Genomic DNA, 22,044 nt, shown 5'->3' with positions numbered 1-22,044 from the left:
TTGTGATGTCTTGGATAAGACAAAGACCAACTAGGACCAATTTATGAAGTGTTCTGATAAAAACTACACTAATTCTTGAATATTTGTTTGTCAATAAATGTTTATTGACAAGAGAATCTTATATGTCAAGGAGTCAGTGGGAGTCTTAATGATCTTGAAAGGTTTCAAGAACAAATCAAAATAAACCTTATCGATCATCACTAGCACACGAGTTGAGGTTTACAACCTATCGTGCGGACACTATATTGTTTCTGTGTCGTTCCAATTGAGTTAATTATGCATGTGAGCCCTATGAGTTCTCATTTGAATGCATAAAAGGCAAGGACCTTGATCAATGAAAAGTACATTGATAGGAAAAGGTGAGCTTCTTAACCACTTGGAAGACATGGTGGGCAGCTATGCTACCGTAAGGCAAGAAATCAAGATTAAGAAAGTTCGGTCCATATGAGTTTGAATTTGTCGTAAACTTTGGGTTTGACAAATTCACATGGATATGAACACATACACCATTAAAATCTAAGTGTCATAAGATTCCCACCTTCATGAAAATGACTGTGAGGAAATGCTTTCACTAAGGAAGATTTTGAGAAGATAGTGATTGTGAAATTGTATTCTCGAATTCGATTATGGTTACGGTATCCCTTTCCATGATTTGAATTTTGAGATTTGGCAATTAGTCTGAACTGTTTAGACACACATATGTGCTATCTATGGCAAAGGTTTATAAGTTTAAGAAGCCTTGATAAAAGATTATCAAAGCATTGGGTATTAGAAATATGAACTTAAAGAAATTCAATAGGCATTGTTTTTGTGAAAGTTAAGATGGTTTCTGAATACATGTCAAAGCTAGTGGGAGCATAAGTGTTATGTTTATAATAATCATCTTGATAGTGGGAGCATAAATGTTATGATTTTATGATTATTAAGGCAACTATTGCAAGTTAGCAATATTAATTATAGAAAACAAGAGTCATACCTTGCAAAGTTGTAAGGGTTGAATAGTTGTTTTGCTATAATTAAGGGAGAGAATATTATGCTTCATTTCAAATCTAAAGGCTTAGGTTGTGGAATGTTAATAAATTTAGTCAAGGATACATAGTGTGTTCTCAAATTTCGATTATGATTACGGCATTCCTCTACATAGTTCGAATTTTGAGAACGTAGCACATAAAATATTATGGTAGAAGATTGATAAAGTATCAAATCTTTATGTAAGACATTATGCATCGTGTCCCATACGCTTCGGGTATAGGATCGATTGCAAATGCTATAATATTTAACCATTCTAAAATTTTCCAAATGTCTAGCGCATTTAGAGGGAAAAAGGACAAGAATCGGTTTTGACTAAGATAATTAAACAACTATCAAAGGACAATCCAAAGTTCGACGAGGATTGGTCGCTTGTGAGTAGTTGGAAGTATAGTATTGGATGGACCATATCGACATTATTATGAATAGATAAGATTCTATTAAGAATGAGTTGTCCTATGGAAAATATGGAAACGTGTCCATATTGGGAATTGAATATTGAAAATCTATGTCTAGATTAGAAACTTTTATGCAAAAGGATGTTCAAAGGAATGTACTTTGAGTGAGAGACATCATATCTAAGGAATTGTATTGTAACAATCTCCGATAGAGGACTTTGCAATTTCATTGGCAATAGTCATTGTGACTTTAGTGCAGTGACGTTACAAAAGGATCGTTGCATAAAATGTTAGAATCTAACATATTCCATAAGTGGCAAGAATTTGATATTCTTTCACTTGTGAAAAGGATTCGGAGTTGTGAAATGAGTGTGATTGGAAATGTGTTCAATTTGATCTATTTCACAAAGTAAGAACCATAGGTAAACATTGTGTGCATGCTAGGAGCATGGGACAAGTGTAGTAATAATTCGAGTAAGAAGTTGATTACCTGAAACAACAAATAATGAGTAATCGATATGGTGATAAATAAAAGGTGTTTTATTTATGCTCAAAGGTTTGAGGCCATATAGGATTAGTATTATTCTTGTGTTTCACTTTGCATGTTTTGACTTCCTGAATAATTTAATTGGTTGAGAACAGCCAAATTATTCGAACGGGCCACAGTCGTTCATATGTTGGAAGTAGGTATGAATGAAGACTGTCATGAATTGGTGTGTGGAATGTCTAAAGAGTATTAGACATAAGCAAATGTTTGCTGCAACGTTCATGAGTGCTTATGAATATGATTTGAGCATTGGATTAAACCCACGCTCACTTGGATCACTCCATGAATTATATCACAAGCGATTGGTGAGACGATAACATCTTATATTCTTGAAACCGAGATGTGTCAGTAGTATCTTGCAAATCGGTTGCACATTGATAATATGTAAACGCACCAGTAACTTGGTGTTATAAAACATATTGTTGTGTGTGATTCGGTGAGTGAGTGAAAGCGAGCATTGAATCAAAGTTTATCCGTTCCTTTTATCCAAAGTAGGATAAAAACGATATCTTTGGGCCCCTCGATGATTTAGTGATGACAAACGTAAATGCTCGGCCGGGATAGGGCTAATTTGATTTGTTCAATTAGTCAGTCTTCATAAATCGGAAGTCGAGAAATAGTATAGAAAGACTGATTAGAAATCATGTCTTATACGATATCTAGAATGGAAGAATATATGATCCCTTATCTAAAGGACACGCGTATCTGATAGGATCAGAGTTGACAGTGGCTTTGGAAAGCTACGATTGTAGATCAGGATCTGAAGTCATACGCATAATAGTTATTAGACTTATCTAAGTTGGAGACTGTTGGATTAGTGTCTAAGTCCATAACTATTTTGGTATGTACTTGACCCAATGGTGCATGGTCCTTTTGGGTTGCCTTCACCAAAGCAACTTGATAGAATGAATAATGGAGAGAAAGGATTAAATATGATTTATTAATATATCAAGAGAATAATATATTAAAGGAGAAATCATATTGTTTAATTAATATTAGTCAAGAATTAATAAGAATTAAGTTTGTGACTAAAAGACATTAATTAAACTAAGGGACTAGAACTGTCAATTATATGATAGTTGAGCTAATGGACTCCATATTAAAGGGGTGGACGAATTCTATGGGAAACCCATTAGAAATCGTTCCAAGGCCTTTAAGGAAAGGAGTCCATGGGTTGCTTAGGGCTTAAGCATCCAAATTAGGGTTTCCTTGTTAGATAACCCTAATAGCCTCACTATTTAAAGAGCCCTTATGCCCCAAAAACGTGGTGAACTAATTTGTTAGGGTTTCCACACGTTTTTAAGAGCCTCCTTCTCTTCTCTTCTTCATCCTCTTGCTCTTGGTGTTTGTGAACCATTAGAGGAGTGACATTTGTGACTCTAAGCTTTCTAAAGTCATTACAAGGAAGATTTGAGATTGTTATTGCTACATAACTATCAAGGTATGATCTAAACCCTAATTTATATGTTATATTGATTATCATATGCTAGATCTAGGGTTTATAGTCTTGGATAACTTGCATGTACAATAGAGAAACCTAGATCCAAGCATTAGGGTTTGTATGAGCACATAGGATGTTCCTATGACTAAAACCCATCACCATTAGGGCTAATTAGGTTAGTTATGGCCTAATAAGGTCCATTAGGGTATTTTATTTCATTCTAGGCCCATTATGGCCCAAAATGTTAAAATAAATGGAAGTGAGTCCAATTAGAGCCCATTTAAGAGTTTTAAGCCCAAAATAGTCAAATTGGAAGCTTATTGGCCCATTAGGCCCAATAAGGAAATCCTAGTCCATAATGGACTTAAATTGGGATTTCTAGGGTTTCCAATTCTTTGTTGACTATTTGAAGTGCTTGCATAGAGCGTTTGATGGAAAATTCGTTGTTATTGAATAAGCATCATACATGCTTTCACATTTTTGGTTCACAAAGGTTGTCATTGTTGTTGTTACAGGCATCCAAATTCCTAGTTGTGACATCATCCCCCCGTTAGAGGAAATATTGTCCCGAAATTCTTTCTAAAGGTAGGTTTAAGAATGCTAGAATAGGTGAGGGTACTTCTGCTTCATTTGGTCTTCTTGTTCCCATGTGAATTCAGGCCCACGCTTGGCGTTCCACCGTACCTTCACAATCGGTATGCGACTTTGATTAGTACGCTGCACCTCCCTGTCCATGATTTCGATTGGTTCCTCGACGAACATGAGATTCTTGTTGATTTCTATTTCTTCAAGGGGAATGACGAGGGTTTCATCGGACAAGCACTTTTTCAAGTTTGAAACATGGAATACAAGGTGTACACTGCTGAGCTCAGCGGGCAGCTGCAGTCTATACGCCACTGGACCGATTCAGGCAAGAATCTCGAAAGGTCCAATGTATCGTGGATTCAGCTTTCCCCTTTTTCCAAAACGAATAACCCCTTTCCAAGGAGAGACTTTTAACAACACCCGATCCCCGACTTGAAACTCCAAGTGCTTTCGCCGTTTATCAACGTAGCTCTTCTTTCGGTCGCGTGATGCTTGTAGTCGAGCCCTGATTTGAACTATTTTCTCCGTTTTTCGCTTATGATCTCCGGTCCCGTTAACGCATCGCCTGGTGTCTTTCCTCTTACAAGCTGGGTGTCACCTACCTCAGCCCAACACAATGGTGATCTACATTTACGTCCATATATCGCCTCGAAAGGAGCAACTTTGATGCTCGTGTGGTAACTGTTGCTGTATGAGAATTCGATTAAGGGTAAGTGGGTATCCCACGACTTCCCAAAGTCTATCACACATGCGCGAAGCATGTCTTCAAGTGTCTGAATGGTTCGTTCACTCTGACCATCCGTTTGCGGATGGTATGTAGTGCTCATGTCGAGATGTGTTCCTAGTGCTTTTTGAAGTGATTGCCAAAAACGTGAAGTGAATCTACTATCTTTATCTGAAATGATAGACACTGACACTCCGTGGAGTCTCACAATTTCCTTGACGTATATCCTCGTCAACCTCTCCATCTTGTAGGATTCTTTTATTGGCAGGAAATGAGCGGATTTCATCAATATTTCGACTATTACCCATATGGTGTCCAATCCATCTGTTGACTTGGGTAATTTGGTCACAAAGTCTATAGTAATCCTTTCCCATTTCCACTCGGGAATTATTGGTTGCTGTAATAATCCCGAGGGCTTCTGATATTCCACCTTTACTTTAGCGCAAGTAAGGCATTTGCTAACATAGGTGGAAATCTCTGCCTTCATGTTAGGCCACCAATAGTGTTGCTTAATATCCAAGTACATTTTGTCTGAACCCGGATGGATAGAGTATCGTGTTTTGTGGGCTTCATTCATGACTACTTCTCTGAATCCCCCAAGTTTAGGGACCCAAATGCGGTTCATGAAATAATATGCTCCGCCCTCTTTCACTTCGAGATTCTTTTCCATTCCACGTAACGCTTCGCTCGTTCTGTCTTCCGCCTTCATGGCATCTGACTGGGCTGTTCTGATTTGCGAGGTCAGGTGGGATTGGATGGTTATCGAGAGAGTTTTCACACGACGATTCGAGTATTCTATCCTACTCAAGGCATCAGCTACCACGTTAGCCTTTCCTGGGTGGTACTTGATTTCACACTCATAATCGTTTAGTAGCTTAACCCATCTTCGTTGCCTCATGTTCAACTCGTTTTGATTTAAGATATATTGGAGGCTCTTGTGGTCCGTGAAAATGGTGCACTTTGTAACATAAAGGTAGTGCCTCCATATTTTCAAGATGAAGACCACAACTCCCAATTCCATATCGTGGGTTGTATAATTCACTTCATGTGTCTTTAGTTGTCGGGATGCATAAGCTATCACCTTCCCACGCTGCATGAGTACACATCCTAAACCCTGATTTGATGTGTCGTAGTAAACTACAAAGTCTTCTGTTCCCTCTGGTAGCGATAGTACCGGTGCATTGAAGAGTGCTTGCTTCAAAGTTTGGAATGCAGCTTCTTGCTTATCTGTCCATTCGAAGAGTATGCCTTTATATGTAAGCATGGTGAGTGGCTTGGCTGTCTTAGAGAAGTTCAGGATGAACCTTCTGTAATAGCTTGCGAGACCTAAAAATTCACAAAACTTCTGTGGGTGTTGTTGGGACTACCCATCCTTCGATGGCTTTGACCTTAGAAGGATCCACGTGTATCCCTTCTTGACTAACAACATGACCCAAAAAGTTCTCTCTACGGAGCCAGAACTCACACTTAGAGAGTTTTGCGTATAGCTTCTCGATTCGCAAGGTTTCTAGGATTTGTCGAAGATGTTGGCCATGCTCTTCTTCGCTTCGAGAGTAAACTAGAATTTCGTCAATGAAAATGATGACAAAGTTGTCGAGGAATGGTCGGCAGATTCGATTCATTAGGTCCATCAATGCGGCAGGAGCATTCGTTAGACCGAAGGGCATTACAACAAATTCATAATGTCCATAATGAGTTCGGAAAGCGGTTTTAGGAATATCCTCTTCCCGAACCTTATGTTGATGGTACCCAGATCGCATATCTATCTTAGAGAAGTAGCTTGCGCCCTAAAGTTGGTCCAATATATCGTCGATTCGTGGGAGTGGATAGCGATTTTTGAAAGTGAGCTTATTTAGTTCCCTGTAGTCAATGCACATCCTAAAGGATCTGTCTTTCTTCTTAAAAAAGAGAACTGGAGCTCCCCATGGTGAGAAACTGGGTTGGATGAATCCTTTGTCCAAAAGTTCGCTGAGTTGGCTGGATAATTCTTGCATCTCCGCAGGAGCCAATCGGTAAGGCGATTTGGCGATGGGAGTAGCTCCTGGCACAAGGTCAATTCGAAACTCGACTTGTCTTTTTGGGGGTATCCCCGGAAGATCTTCAGGAAAGACATCTGGGAATTCACAAGCTACTGGAATTGCTTGGATGTTGACCTCTTCCTTGGATTTATCCACTATATGAGCCAGAAACGTCAAGTCCTTCCTTCGCAGATACTTCTGTGCCTTAGTGCACGAGATAAGGCGAAGGTTCGCACTGGTTTGTCTCCGTATATAATTAGGGTTTCGTGATTTGGAAGGTGAAGGCGAACGACCTTCTCGTGACACATAATTTCAGCATGGTGGGGGCTTAACAAATCCATGCCAATAATCACATCCAAACTCCTAATGGAAACAGGCATTAAGTTTATTCGAAAGACGTGTTGGTTCAAGGTTAGGGTACATCCGATATAAATTTCCCCAGTGGATTCTGTTTTCCCATTGGCCATTTCCACCGTAAAGGTTTCATTGAGCTTCTGGGGTTGTTTTTTTTAACAAGTGCTTAAATTTATTGCTCACAAAACTTCGTTCTGCTCCGGTATCAAATAAGATGCATGCATAAGTGTGGTTTAGGAGAAACGTACCAGTGACAACAGTGGGATCCTGAACCGCTTCTTCCTTTCCCATGGTCAGCACTCTTCCTATTCCTCCATTCCCGGGGTTGTTGTTGTTGGGGCATTATCGACGGTAATGCCCAATCTATCCACATCCATAGCAGGTAGGGCTTGGTCCTGCATTGTTGCCGCTGTTGTTGGTGTTGTTGTTGTTGCTGCGGTTGTTGCTGTTGTTGTTTCCTTGCCGCTGATTTTGGGGAGGATAGGTCCTGCAATATTTTGTTGTGTGACCCTTTCGATTGCAGCTGGTGCAATGCATCTCTCTGCATTCTCCATTATGATGGATACTGCACTTGTTGCACTTTGGAAGAGTTCCAGAATACTGCCTATGAGCACTTGGGGCAGCTGAGACTGGAGCATGTGGTATGGATGGAACTTGGGTGGTTGCAGCATTGACTGTCACTGTTTGTTGCTTCTTGGAAGATTCCGAGCCCTGACTTCCTTTCCTCTTGTTGTTCTTTCCTTTCTTGTTGTCACTTTCCTTCTTTCGATCAGCCTCCACCGGCTTCTCACCTTTCTTGTTGTTGTGGTCGTATAGTTTCTTGGCCAATCTCTTGGCACTGTCGAAGGTTTCGGGATTTGCAGCTATCACATTTCCTTAGATTGGGGAGGTTAGTCCCTAAATGAATCGTTCGATTTTCTTTCCCTCCGAAGTAATCATGCCAGGGCACAACAGAGACAGTTTGCTAAACCTCGATATGTATGCGTCAATGTCGGAATTTCGGACGGTGAGATTCCACAACTCTTATTCCATCTTCTGGATTTCACCTTGCGCTTAGTACTCGACCATCATCATTTCTTTCATCTCTGCCCATAACATAGAGTTGGCTACGGGAAGAGTCATGGCTTCTACGTGTCCGTTCCACCAAGTGAGAGCTTGATCAACGAAAGTGCATGCGGCAAACTTTACCTTCATTTCCTCAGGTATTGCGCATATCTCGAACACCGATTCCATCTTCTCAATCCATCTTTTCAGAGTTAACATTCCCCCAGTGCCATTAAAGGTTCGTGGCTTGGCATTGGTGAAGTCTTTGTAGGAGCATGCCTTGGTAGGTCCTTGATTCATCCCGTTGTTTGAACTTCCAGCCCCTTGTCCATTGACTCCTCCATTGTTTCCTTGGTGAATTTGTGCCACTGCTGTGGTGACTGCAGCAGATATAGCTGCCTGGAATGCGACTGAGTTAACTTCGGGTGGGGTTGGCCCAGGGTTTCCGCGGGATGGTCGTTGATGCATCTTTCTGTCATGGAATGGAAAGATGTTGAGTCCCTGTGGTTTTTGTGAGATTGAGGTCCTATAAACTAGGTGTGTGGCACGAACTTAAGTAATTTCACAAATTAGCATACAATCATGGATATATAACACATAGCAGATTACAACATCACAGCAGAACACATAAAATTTTCCATTAATATTATCCGCACTTTGATACATGAAAATTTGCTCAAAAGAGCATACATAAGTGGTGCAAGTTCGGCAGCGTAACGACTCTATGAGTAGTGTAATCACTTAAACATAGAGTCGATAGTACATAGAAAAGATCATAGTACTAGTAAGGTAAGTCTACTCCTAACACTCTATAGGCGCCCTATGACTGCAGGGAGGTCATATATCGAAGTGTTGTGCCAACAACTGGGCCATCTCAGTCATTTCTCCAATGACTTCATCCCTCTCGTGCTCAGCTTGCACTGCTCATGCTTCCATGGCGAATAGCTGTTGCCGCAGAGCAGCAATCTCATGTGACGCCCCGATCCTCAGGTATTAATTAATTAAAAATTTATGGATGAAGCTCTACTCAACGAGTTGGTCGACCTACTCGTCGAGTAGCAGCGGGGTGAGAACACGTGTTTAGTGACCTACTCGGCGAGTAGGAGCTGGCAGATGAAATCCTAAATCCTAGGGTTTGCACCCCTATTTAAAGGAGCCTCAGCCTCCTTTGGGCCTCCTTACAGTCTTTGAGAGCCCTTGAAACCCTAATTCGTGTGTGTGTGCTTTGGTGTGGGTTTGAAGCTTGGAAAAGAGGATCTTGGAGGAAGGAAGCTAAGAGTGAAAAGGAAATTGAAGCAAGAAAGGAGTAGGAAGCGGGTTTTGCCTCAGTTAGCATCGCTTGAAGGTATCAAAGTGCCATTCTTACTTCTTTTTCTTCCCTTTTGTTGAGTTCTAGGGCTTTTTATGGATTTTCAAGTTGGGATGTTGAGCTATGGGCTAGATCTGAAGTTGTAACTTCAGATCTGGACCCTCCTTGGATGCTAGAGTCATAAAGTTGCTGTATTGGTTGTGGTGGAAGTCCCTCTTGGACTAGAAGCTCCATTAAGAACTTAAAATAGACATATGGAGCCTTTACAACCATGCATGCACGTAAAGTTTGCAACTTTATGTGGTAAGTATGCCCTAGAAGCTTGGATCTATGATTTGGAGCCGCTGCATGGCTCAAAACAAGTCTGTATGGAAAGAGGACTGGATGGACTCGACGAGTCGCAAGAATGAACTCGACGAGTCACATGAAGATGGTCATTGAACTCGGCGAGTTGGATGAACAACTCGGCGAGTCCGATGAAGATCACCATAAAACTCGACGAGTTGAAGAACAACCCGGCGAGTCGGATGGATTTTCCCTAGGATATGCATGCGTGTGTACCCGTCGAGTGGCAAGGAGGAAACTCGACGGGTGGCCTTAAGGATTGATCAGGAATCGAAGGAACTCGACGAGTCACTCCGATGACTCGGCGAGTTGGATGTGTTCCATGGACTCGGCGAGTGGAATGCGTTAAATATAGTTTGTGGCGTTGTGGTCATACTTGAGACAAATATGGGTAAGTATGGAAGGTAGTAGGGGCCCATACTACTGAAAGCACAGGAGCCATATGCATATCAAGTAAGTCACAAACCCTAGGGATTGAGGGTAATTGGTCTGTCATTATATGATTTGTCTGAGTCATTGAGTGTGTTTGCAGTATGGTGGTGACAAGACGAGTCGCTTCGGGATCCAGATCCGAATCAAGATCAGGGTCAGGAGACGGAGGATTGGAGGTGCCGGTAGCACCTGAGCCCGTGGTTCAGATATGGACTGAGGAGTTGAATGCCCGGATTCGGGAGATCATGCATGACGAGATTGCTGCTGTATTCCGAGCATAGCTGCCAGAGATGTTTGGGTTGATTAAGACCGTGATGGTCGAGTATTTTGATGAGCGGTATGCCGCTCTAGCAGAGACTGCTGCCTCTGCAGCCACGTCGGCTGTAACTACTGCAGGGGTTGGAGGAGGAGGAGCCGACAGGGCTTTCCAGTATTGGGACTTCGACAATACGAAGCCCCCGACATTTGATGGTACACAGGATGCTACTCGGGCGACGAGGTGGTTATCTGACGTTGAGGGATGTTTCTTCATGTGTTCATTCCCTGCTGACCAGAAGGTCAGGTGTGCCCTAAACCTGCTGAGGCTTGGGGCGAAGGACTGGTGGAGGCTGACAACTGGGTTGTATACTGATGATCAGAGGGCTGCTATTACTTGGGAGCAGTTCCGGGATATGTTTCGCACCCGCTACTTTCCGCGCATGGAACGGGAGTGACTTACTTGCTCATGAGTTTTTGACCTTGAGACAGGATGGGGAGTCAGTGATGGAGGTTACCTGGATGTTCACGGAGAGGGCTATGTTTTGCCCGGAGTTTGCGTCGGAGCAATCTTAGATGACCCGTTATCTGAGTATGCTTAAGACGAATACACGACAGTTTGTGGCTACACAGCGTTGCGATACCCTTCTGGATCTTCAGGAAGCCGCGTGGCGGCGTGAGTTGGAGATAGAGCTGCAGATGAAGGAGCAGCGTCAGGCACCAGCACAGTTTCAGTCGGCGCCTAAGCGGTCTAAAACCGCTAATACACGGTCTGGGGGTCATCAGAGCCGCACTTGTGGAAAGTGTGGCAAGGCTCATTCAGGTTTTTGTCGAGCAGGAGGTGGGTGCCACAAGTGTGGCAAGGAGGGGCACTATGCCAGGGACTGTCGTCAGTCCGCCCCTCCAGCAGATATGAGGATTTGCTTCCATTGTCATCAGGTTAGTCATGTGAAGACCAACTATTCGCAGCTCGCCGCCAAGCTAGCGTAGGGTGCCGCGCCAACTACTGTGAGGATTGGAGATGGGAGGCCAGTCAAGATGGAGCCTCCGAAGGCTCAGGGTTGCGCCTTCCAGCTCACGGTCGAGGAGGCCAAGGCAGCACCGGATGTGGTTGCTGGTATGTTTTTATTGTCTATCTCAGTTATTGTATTTGTACTATGCTTATTGGTTGTGCCTATGATCAGGTACATTTTTAGTAAATTCTTTGCTTGCTTTGGTTTTATTTGACTTGGGGACGAGTCGGTCGTTCGTATCTCATACCTTCTCTAGAGGGTTCAGTGTGCTGATAGATGATCTTGAGTGTCCGTTGCAAGTTTCGATCGCCAACGAGCACGGGGTTTCTGCTTCTTCGGTCTACCGAGGATGCGAGTTGGAGATTTTCGGGGTGTCTTTCCCGATAGATTTGATTCCTATCCCCATGGGGATGTATGCATGATTGTAGGAATGGATTGGCTTAGTCGTTTTGGCGCCATGATCGACTGTGAGGGACAGCGGGTACTGGTTCGAACCCTAAGTGGGGGAGAACTGGTAGTATATGGTGAGGGCACCAGGTCGGGATCCGGGTTTTGTTCGGCGGCCAGGGCTTGACAGTATATTCAGCACGAGTGTGCCGGTTATTTGGCGTATGTGGTAGATACACGGGTTAGAGAGCAGCTTTCAGTTTCAAAGGTCCCTGTGGTTAGAGAGTTTGTTGATGTGTTTCCGGAGGAGTTACTCGGAGTGCCTCCGGTGAGGCAGGTTTAGTTTAGGATTGATCTAGTGCCATGTGCGGCCCCAATAGCCAAGTCACCGTACCGTTTGGCACAGCCAGAGATGCAGGAGCTATCATCTCAGCTGCAGGAACTGTTGGGTAAGCAGTTCATTCGTTCGAGTAGCTCACCCTGGGGAGCACCGATCCTCTTCGTCAGGAAGAAGGATGGTTCGCACAGGATGTGCATTGACTATATGGAGCTGAATAAGTTAACGGTGAAGAACCGTTATCCGCTCACGAGGATAGATGATCTTTTCGACCAGTTGCAGGGTGCATCTTGGTTTTCCAAGATCGATTTGAGATCAGGATACCACCAGGTCAGGGTGAGGGAGGAAGACGTGGAGAAGACTGCGTTTCGGACTCATTATGGTCATTACGAGTTTGTGGTGATGCCGTTTGGACTCACCAACGCGCCATCATTATTCATGGATCTGATGAACCGAGTCTACAGATCGATGCTCGATCGCTCAGTCATTGTGTTTATAGATGACATCTTGGTGTATTCGAAGACCGAGAGCAACATGAGGAGCACCTCAGGGAGCTGTTGGAGGTGCTGTGACGAGAACGGCTTTATGCCAAGTTCTCGAAGTGTGAGTTCTGGTTGCGAGAGGTTCAGTTCCTTGGACATCTCTTTAACCAGGATGGGATTTTGGTCGATCCGGACAAGGTGGTGGCGGTTATGCAATGGGAGACTCCGAGATCTCCCTCAAACATCAGGAGTTTTCTGGGATTAGCAGGGTATTATTGGAGATTCATTCGTGATTTCTCCAAGGTTTCCGTACCCCTCACTCGTCTAACGAGGAAGGGAGTGGATTTGCGGTGGGGCCCGGAGCAGCAGAGGGTGTTTGAGACCCTCCGACAACGGTTATGCGAGGCGCCAGTGTTGACACTCCCCAAGGGAGTGGAGGATTTCGTGGTATATTGTGATGCGTCCATCACAGGCTTAGGGGCAGTCCTCATGCAGAGGGGGCGAGTGATAGCTTATGCATCACGACAGTTGAAGCCGCATGAGACGAGATACCCCACGCACGATCTTGAGCTGGGAGCGGTGGTCTTCGCTCTCAAGATTTATAGGCACTATCTGTACGGGGTCCGTTGTACCATATACATTGATTATAAGAGTTTGAGGCACATAATGGATCAACCAAACTTGAATATGAGGCAGCGCAGGTGGCTGGATGTAGTCAACGACTATGATTGCAAGATCCTTTACCATCCTGGTAAAGCGAATGTGGCTGTCGACGCTCTGAACTGCAAGTCAGCTGGGTCTTCTACCCCAGCCAGATGTATGAGGATAGCGGTGGATTCCCCGCTGGTGGGTTTGGTCATGGATGCTCAAATCGAGGGTATGAAACCGAAGAACTGGAAATTGGAAAGAATTAAGGGCGAAAGCGCCCGATTTTTTCAGGATAGCCGCGGGCTATATATCCCATATGGTCGGGTTTGGGTTTCGATGACCGGAGGAGTTAGGCAGACAGTAATGGAGGAGGCTCATAAGTCTCCTTGTTCTATTCACCCGGGGGCTACCAAGATGTACCGTGATTTGAGTTTGAGTTATTGGTGGCCTAGTATGAAGCGAGATATCGCTGGGTACGTTGAGAGGTGCTTGCCCTGCAGGATGGTCAAGGCCGAGCACCAAAGGCCGCATGGTAAACTGCAGCCTCTGGAGATTCCCATGTGGAAATGGGAACGGATCGCGATGGATTTCATCATGAAATTGCCAAGAACGGCAAGGAGATTCGACGCTATATGGGTCATCATGGATCGATTGACCAAGAGTGCCCATTTCCTAGCTATACGGGATAGTTCGTCGGCGGAGAAGTTGGCCGACCTATACGTCCGCGAGATTGTCTCTCGCCATGGGGTTCCAGCTTCCATAGTTTCCGATCGGGATGTCCGATTTACTTCCCGTTTTTGGCAGAAGTTCCACGAGGAGCTAGGTACGAGGCTGCATTTCAGTACAGCTTTCCATCCGTAGACGGATGGGCAGAGTGAGGTAGACCAGTCAGACCCTCGAAGATATGTTGAGGGCATGCGTCATTGATTTCAGTGGGAGTTGGGATTCCTACCTACCGCTTGCAGAGTTCGCCTACAAAAACAGTTATCATTCCAGTATTGGTGCCCCGCCTTTCGAGTTGTTGTATGGGCAGAAGTGTAGGACCCCAGTCTGTTGGGGCGAGGTTGGGCACAGGGTGATGGGTCGGACAGAGGTAATTCTGCAAACTACCGAGATGATACAACAGATTAGACAGCGGCTGCAGACCGCTCAGAGTCGATAGAAGAGTTATGCTGATCGACGCCGATCTGAGTTGGAATTTCAGGTGGGTGATATGGTTCTCCTGAAGGTTTCACCCTGGAAGGTTGTGATCCGTTTCAGGAAGAGGGGAAAACTGGGTCCCCGATACATCGGGCCATTCAGGATTGTTGCCAGGGTAGCTTATAGGCTAGAGCTTCCGGAGGAACTTAGTTGGATCCACATCACATTTCATGTTTCGCAATTGCGAAAGTGCATCATGGACCAGGAGGCGGTGGTATCGTTGGATGACATTCAGGTCGATGAGCGCCTAAACTATGTGGAGAGGCATGTAGCTATTCTGGAAAGGAAGAAGAAGATTCTGCGGAACAAGGAAATACCTTTAATAAAGGTGCAGTGGGAACATAGGAGGGGATCCGAGTGGACGTGGGAGCCGGAAGCGGAAATGCGCGAGCATTACCCGACATTGTTTTCTTCAGCGGACTTCGAGGGAAAAGTCTAGTTCAAGTGGGGGAGAATTGTGAAGCCCCGATCCTCAGGTATTAATTAATTTAGAATTTATGGATAAATCTCTACTCGACGTGTTGGTCGACTTACTCGTCGAGTAGCAGCGGGGTGAGAACACGTGTTTAGTGACCTACTCGGCGAGTCCACTATTGGGACTCGGCGAGTAGGAGCTGGCAGATGAAACCCTAAATCCTGGGGTTTGCACCCCTATTTAAAGGAGCCTCAGCTTCCTTTGGGCCTCCTTACAGTCTTTGAGAGCCCTTGAAACCCTAATTCGTGTGTGTGTGCTTTGGTGTGGGTTTGAAGCTTGGAAAAAAGGATCTTGGAGGAAGGAAGCTAAGAGTGAAAAAGAAATAGAATCAAGAAAGGAGTGGGAAGTGGGTTTTGCCTCAGTTAGCATCGCTTGAAGGTATCAAAGTGCCATTCTTACTTCCTTTTCTTCCCTTTTGTTGAGTTCTAGGGCTTTTTATGGATTTTCAAGTTGGGATGTTGAGCTATGGGCTAGATTTGAAGTTGTAACTTCAGATCTGGACCCTCCTTGGATGCTAGAGTCATAAAGTTGTTGTATTGGTTGTGGTGGAAGTCCCTCTTGGACTAGAAGCTCCATTAAGAACTTAAAATAGACATTTGGAGCCTTTACAACCATGCATGCACGTAAAGTTTGCAACTTTACGTGGTAAGTATGCCCTAGAAGCTTGGATCTGTGATTTGGAGCCGCTGCATGGCTCAAAACAAGTCTGTATGGAAAGAGGACTGGATGGACTTGGTGAGTTGCAAGAATGAACTCGACGAGTCACATGAAGATGGTCATTGAACTCGGCGAGTTGGATGAACAACTCGGCGAGTCCGATGAAGATCACCATAAAACTCGACGAGTTGAAGAACAACTCGGCGAGTCGGATGGCTTTTCCGTAGGATATGCATGCGTGTGTACCCATTGAGTGGCAAGGAGGAAACTCGACGGGTGGCCTTAAGGATTGATCAGGATTCGAAGGAACTCGACGAGTCACTCCGATGACTCGGCGAGTTGGAATGTGTTCCATGGACTCGGCGAGTGGCCGAGTGTACTCGGCGAGTTGAGGTCAACATGGACTGTTGGGCATGACTAAGGACTTTAACCTTGATCAGGAATCACTAAGAGGTTATGGGGTGTCTCATAAGAGTGAGAACTTATGAGTATATTATGCTATGGTTATTGGTGGTGGAGCCAGTGTCAAGTGATCTGATAGTTGGAGTTTGCATTTCGAATCGACATCTGCAAGGTGAGTTATCCTCACTATATTGATAGGGTCTAAGGCACCAAGGCCGACCCTTTATGATTTACATCCTGGTCTAGGATGGTTGCTTTGTTATTGCCATGTTAGATTTCATCCTTGTTTAGGATGGATGTTATGTGATTGCTATGTTAGAATTCATCCTGTTTAGGATGGTTGTTATGCTAGAGATCGGTTAGATCGGTCGTCATGGTATGCTACATATGATTCTGATATGTTAAATCGAAATCAGGATAGATAGTATGATATGCCTTTATGATCCGTAACGATTGTTATGTTAGTGGCCTGTTAGGTCGATGCTCTAGTTACAAGTGAAACTCTATGATTGATGGTAATTGAGATAAATATGTTTGCTATGTGTATGTGCCAGTATATGATAGTATGCGTACATGGTTAGTTACTGGTTGGTTGGGTTGAGGCGGTCCTGCTTTGTGCTGAAGGCCAACACACCCTCCAAGCGGTTCGGGGAGACTGTAGGCCCACGCGGCGGACCAGTCATGCCGAAGGCTTGGGATAGATTCACACAGACTGTAGGCCCAGTAGGGCGGACCAGTCCGGCCGATGGCCCAGTATGTATGCTGTTTGATTTATCGCTATGGCTTTGGTTTCTGCCAGTGTGGTATTGGTATTTTGGGGGTAGCTCACTAAGCCCTCGGGCTTACAGTTTTTCAGTTTATTGTTTCAGGTACTTCAGGATAGCGGGGGAAGGCAAAAGCGTGACCGTACCACTCCTCATCCTTATGATCTATTTTGGGACACTCTGATGATAAAAGAATTGGAAATGTTTTGTAAAAACAATTACTATTTGACTCCTTTGTTAGTGTTAAAAGTTTAAATTTAGCTTAAATTTTATGGATGTTACATCTCAGCTTCTGAAGAGCGATTCTTCCTTGCGGTATTTCCTGGTGGGGTGGGGTGGTCCTGCTGCGCCACTCTGACAGGTAATGTGGCAGAGTCCTCGCATGAGTCTTGTCCTTCCTCCATGTCACCATCAGTCTCATCAAACTCGTAGTCAGTGTCTGTGTACTCGTCAGGCCCAATGTCGTGTGCTTCTCCCTTGGGCTCGTCCTCGATCATCCCGTGGGCCACTAGGGCCTAATAGAACTGAATGCCCTGCTACTCCCCTTCCATAGCGACTGAGAGGAGGTATATGAAGAAACTATTATCACTCCTAAGATGTTTCAACCATAACTGTTTGACTTGAAAAGTTGTGCCGATGACATAAATGTTCATCGCGACAGATTCAGCAGGAAGGACGGTTTTTTTTTGCGATCTTTTGAAAACCTATGCACTTACCACGACGTGACGTTTTGGATTCCCCCCACGGATCTAGAAGACTTGTTGAATACATTATAAACACAAAGGCCACGACGTGTATATATAGAAGTCATTATCTTCCGAAAACTCAACTTTTTTTGGAGCTATTATTTTCATTTAAAGGCCAAAAACACCCTTTGAAGCTTGGAGTTGCAGAAGGTCGATCATATCTTGGATTCGTGAGATTTTAGGCAATACAACTTCCGATTTCGTTTTTCTTGTTTAGTTTAATCATGAATGCTAATTTGAATTTCGTTTTTCTTTGTTTACTTGTTAAAATCATGGGTTAAAAACCTATGACTTTCATTTAGTTTAGATTGCTTGACTTTTTATGGTTTGATTTATATTTTGGATGATGTCTAGCTAGTTATTTGTTACTTTAGCATCTTAATACGACTATAAACAGTCCCGGCTTAACCGAGATGCTAGCATTATCTTATTTGATTTGGTATTATGTTATTTTTCCTGTGTCTTACGAGTAGGAGTGTTTTTATCGTTGGGTTTTATTTGTTTTGTTTTGTTCAGAGTTGTTTTGTCCCTTTTTGGTTTATAGTTGCATATCAATGTGTGGTTAGATATGCTAGTTCACTATAGACAGAGCTCTGATACCAACCTGTCACACCCCCGAACCAGACGGCGAAAACGTCCGAGGGCTCGCGTGACTTAAATTGAATATCATCACAATGAATATACATGAATCATAACATAAACATCACCATGCATCAATATATTACAACTGAAACTGTTCACATCAAGTACATTGTTTTAACATTACAATTCCATACATAAATTGTTTGATAGTTTTTAAAAGCAAAACACACTGATATACTTGGCACTTATTCCTCAGCATACCTGTTACCTGAGAATACAAGTTATTTTGAAACGGTCAACATATGGAATGTTGGTGAGTTCATAAGCATGTTTGGTGTGAAAATGTTTTGTGTAGTTTGAACGAAAACAACCCAGAAAATCCGATATTTTCTGAAAAGACCATTGTTTATAAAAAGGTGTGAAGATCCGTAAAGTGAAGATGTTGAACTTTCCCGGAAAACCCGATGTTTTCCAAATAAAACATATCATATAACGGTTTGAATGGTTACTCATCACGTGAATGACTTTGAATTACCTTGTTTACTTGGTTTACATTGGATTTATTTATGTGAGTCGTTATAACCATGCATGATAATGACTAGTTCGTCTGTCTTGGCACTCTGGTGAACGCCGGAATTGATCTTAAGATTTTGTCACCCTAGACTGGCCGAGTCTAACTGTAGCGAATAGCTGAGGTGTGGGGGAGTCACCCCCGTATAGATCTATACACAAACTCTCGCTCTCCTTCTAGGAGACTTTGATTATAACTACAGACTACGACTGGCACACGTTGGTGCCACACGTTATTACTCACTAAATTCCAAATTGAATTTGATTACTATTGTTTATCGACCTGTATTTGTTTACTTTGATTACACATAAGCCTAACAAACGAAAAGAAGAGGAAATACAAAGCCCTGCTACTTTCGTGAGTTATTTTGGACTATTGGGTATTCGAAGGACACGTTGGCCTAGTCCGCATTCGATTACTTGGACCTTACTAGAAATGATAATGGGCCACTAAGGCCCAATAGCACATAGAAGCCATTGAGGGTCCCTTAAATATGAAATCGGGTCATAAAAGGCCCAATAACATTTATAATTACCCCTTGGGCCCAAAAATCATGTTAATGGGTCACAAAGGCTCAATAAACATGGTTGGAACTTTCAAGCCCAAAGAATTTAATGTTTACTTGTTTTGAGTATAGTATAGTTGTCGGAATGTTTCATTGAACAATTGTTAAATTTGTATCGATACGAGACCGATATTCGGAATTTATGTATATTCATCTTGCCATTTTTCATAAGTTGTGGTTTGGTATTTTTTTTTTTACCCAAATATCTTAATAATAAAATAATTGACTCAAAATATTGGTTTGACCATTTCAGCCCTTCTTGGATAAAAATGATAATTTTAGCCCCTTATATATATATATATATATATATATATATATATATATATATATATATATATATATATATATATATATATATATATATATATATATAAAGACATTTTAGGCCCTAAAAACCATTTTCTTGTCATTTTTGACCCGTAGATTTCGTTTAAGTTGTGGTTTTAGCTCAAAATTTACTTTTGTCAGTTTCTGCCTTTCCAGAAAAGTATTTTACGGCTAAAGTCCAAACTTTTTGCAACTTTTACAATTTTGACCCAAAATCCAAAAACTTTACATTTTTTTATCCTTTTTGGTAAAGAAAAGCATTTTAACCCCTGAAAAGATTTATTTTACCCTTTTTATCCCCTATTTTGAGAAAAATTTCATTTTACCCCTTTGAAAATCAGATTTTTTGCAACCTTGGGCTTAATGGGCTGAAAAGCCCAAACATTTGCCCATTGAGCTATTATTTACATTTCAAGTCCTTTGAAGAGCATTATTATCACAAAAATATTTATTTTAACTGTTTTGACTCTTTTGACCCTCAAGAAAACCGTGAATAGTAACTTTTCACACAACTTTTGTTTATTTGACAATTTAAGCCCAAAAATGAGTTTTATGTTGCAATGTTTTTATAATAATCTTAGAGATTAATATTTTGACTTATTTAGTGTAATATAACTTGGATCATGTTTGATTTCCTTCTTATAGCATAGATCTCGAGATTTCTCCCCCTTTTGGTTACATATTTTCCACAAAAACACATACAATCACACATACATGCATAAAATCATACATGGCACACACATACACATAGATCTACACATTTTACTTGTATTCTCCCCCATGAAACTAGTAAAAACCGAAAAAGAGGGGTATGAACTCACCTTGAGTTTGTGGTTTTGGTTTTGATGAAGAATAGAAGAATTTTGATGCTATTCTCAGCCTAGCAAGCTTCTTGGAGGATTTTTGACTTAGATGTGTTCTAAGATGTAAGATCACGAGTTTGAATAGATTAGGAGGAGATTTTTGATGGAATAAAGTAGTTAGATCATGGATTTAAGCACCAACTTACCTTAGATGATGATTTTTGTGAAAATAATCTCCTTGAAAAGCTCCTAAATCTCGAAAATTTGATGAAGAAGAGTGAGGATATTCTTGAGAGAGTTTGTTTCAAAAAGTTGGATGAAATGTGTGTGTGGGTGTGTGTCTTCGGCTGAGAGAAAAAGAGAGAGGAGAAAGAGAGAGAGTTGAAAGGATGTGCATGGGAACATGAGATGAGTGCATGGAAGTCCAAAAGGTAATAAAGAGGTGGCAAGAGGAAGTCAACTATTCCTCCTTTTGAATGGTTGGGCCGAGAATGGGCTAAGGAGAAGAATGTGTTGGGCCTTTTTGAGTTTGAGTCCATAATATGGGCCTATTTGATGGTTTTCGGCCCATTGGCCCTTTTAGAGAAATTCACGGCCCAAAATTCATCAAGTATGACTTTTATGGCCCATTAGGGCTAATTAGGTTACTTATGGCCCAATAAGGTCCATTAGGGTATTTTATTTCATTCTAGGCCCATTATGGCCCAAAATGTTAAAATAAATGGAAGTGAGTCCAGTTAGAGCCCATTTAAGAGTTCTAATCCCAAAATAGTCAAATTGGAAGCTTATTGGCCCATTAGGCCCAATAAGGAAATCCTAGTCCATAATGGACTTAAACTGGGATTTCTAGGGTTTCCAATTCTTTGTTGACTATTTGAAGTGCTTGCATAGAGCGTTTGATGGAAAATTCGTTGTTATTGAATAAGCATCATACATGCTTTCACATTTTTGGTTCATAAAGGTTGTCATTGTTGTTGTTACAAGCATCCAAATTCCTAGTTGTGACACTATTCAACTTATGTAATTGTTTGTCCAATGTGGATGTAAACAAATCTACTCGATAAAAATGTTCAAAAGTAAACTGATTATCGTTTTATCGAGGCCGATATCGAGTAGATGTATATGGAGCTTTCATATTCGGCATATGATGTTTATCACAAATTTTTTTTACCTGTTCAAGTAAAGAATCCCATCCGTTGTTCCTGAAATCATTTAGACTCTCCTTTGTTGCTGAAACTAACTCCATGGCATTAAGAATATATTGGGATTTCTTTTCTAGAGCTTGAGAAAGTATATCAATTTTTCTCATTACTTCTTTCATCAAGTGAAGAATAAACACAAACTCAAACGATTTCAGGTAACAATAAGCTGCATCAGCATCTCCGCGTTGAGAATAAGTAGCAGATACATCATCAAATTATTCCTTGGAGAAAAACACGAGTACAATCAAACATGTTAAGCAAACTGCAAACAAAACGAAAATGAGAACCCCAACGTGTATCACCAGCTCTTCTTAATGTCCCAGCTTGATTCTATCCTTTACCTGATTCGATTTCACTAAGTTCCAATAAATGTTCAATCTTAGTTGCCTTTGCCTTCTATAA

The sequence above is a fragment of the Lactuca sativa genome, chromosome 9 (genome assembly GCF_002870075.4).
Source record: "Lactuca sativa cultivar Salinas chromosome 9, Lsat_Salinas_v11, whole genome shotgun sequence".
Taxonomy (NCBI): domain Eukaryota; kingdom Viridiplantae; phylum Streptophyta; class Magnoliopsida; order Asterales; family Asteraceae; genus Lactuca; species Lactuca sativa.
The sequence above is the reverse complement of the archived record's forward strand: the minus strand, read 5'-3'. Positions refer to the sequence as shown.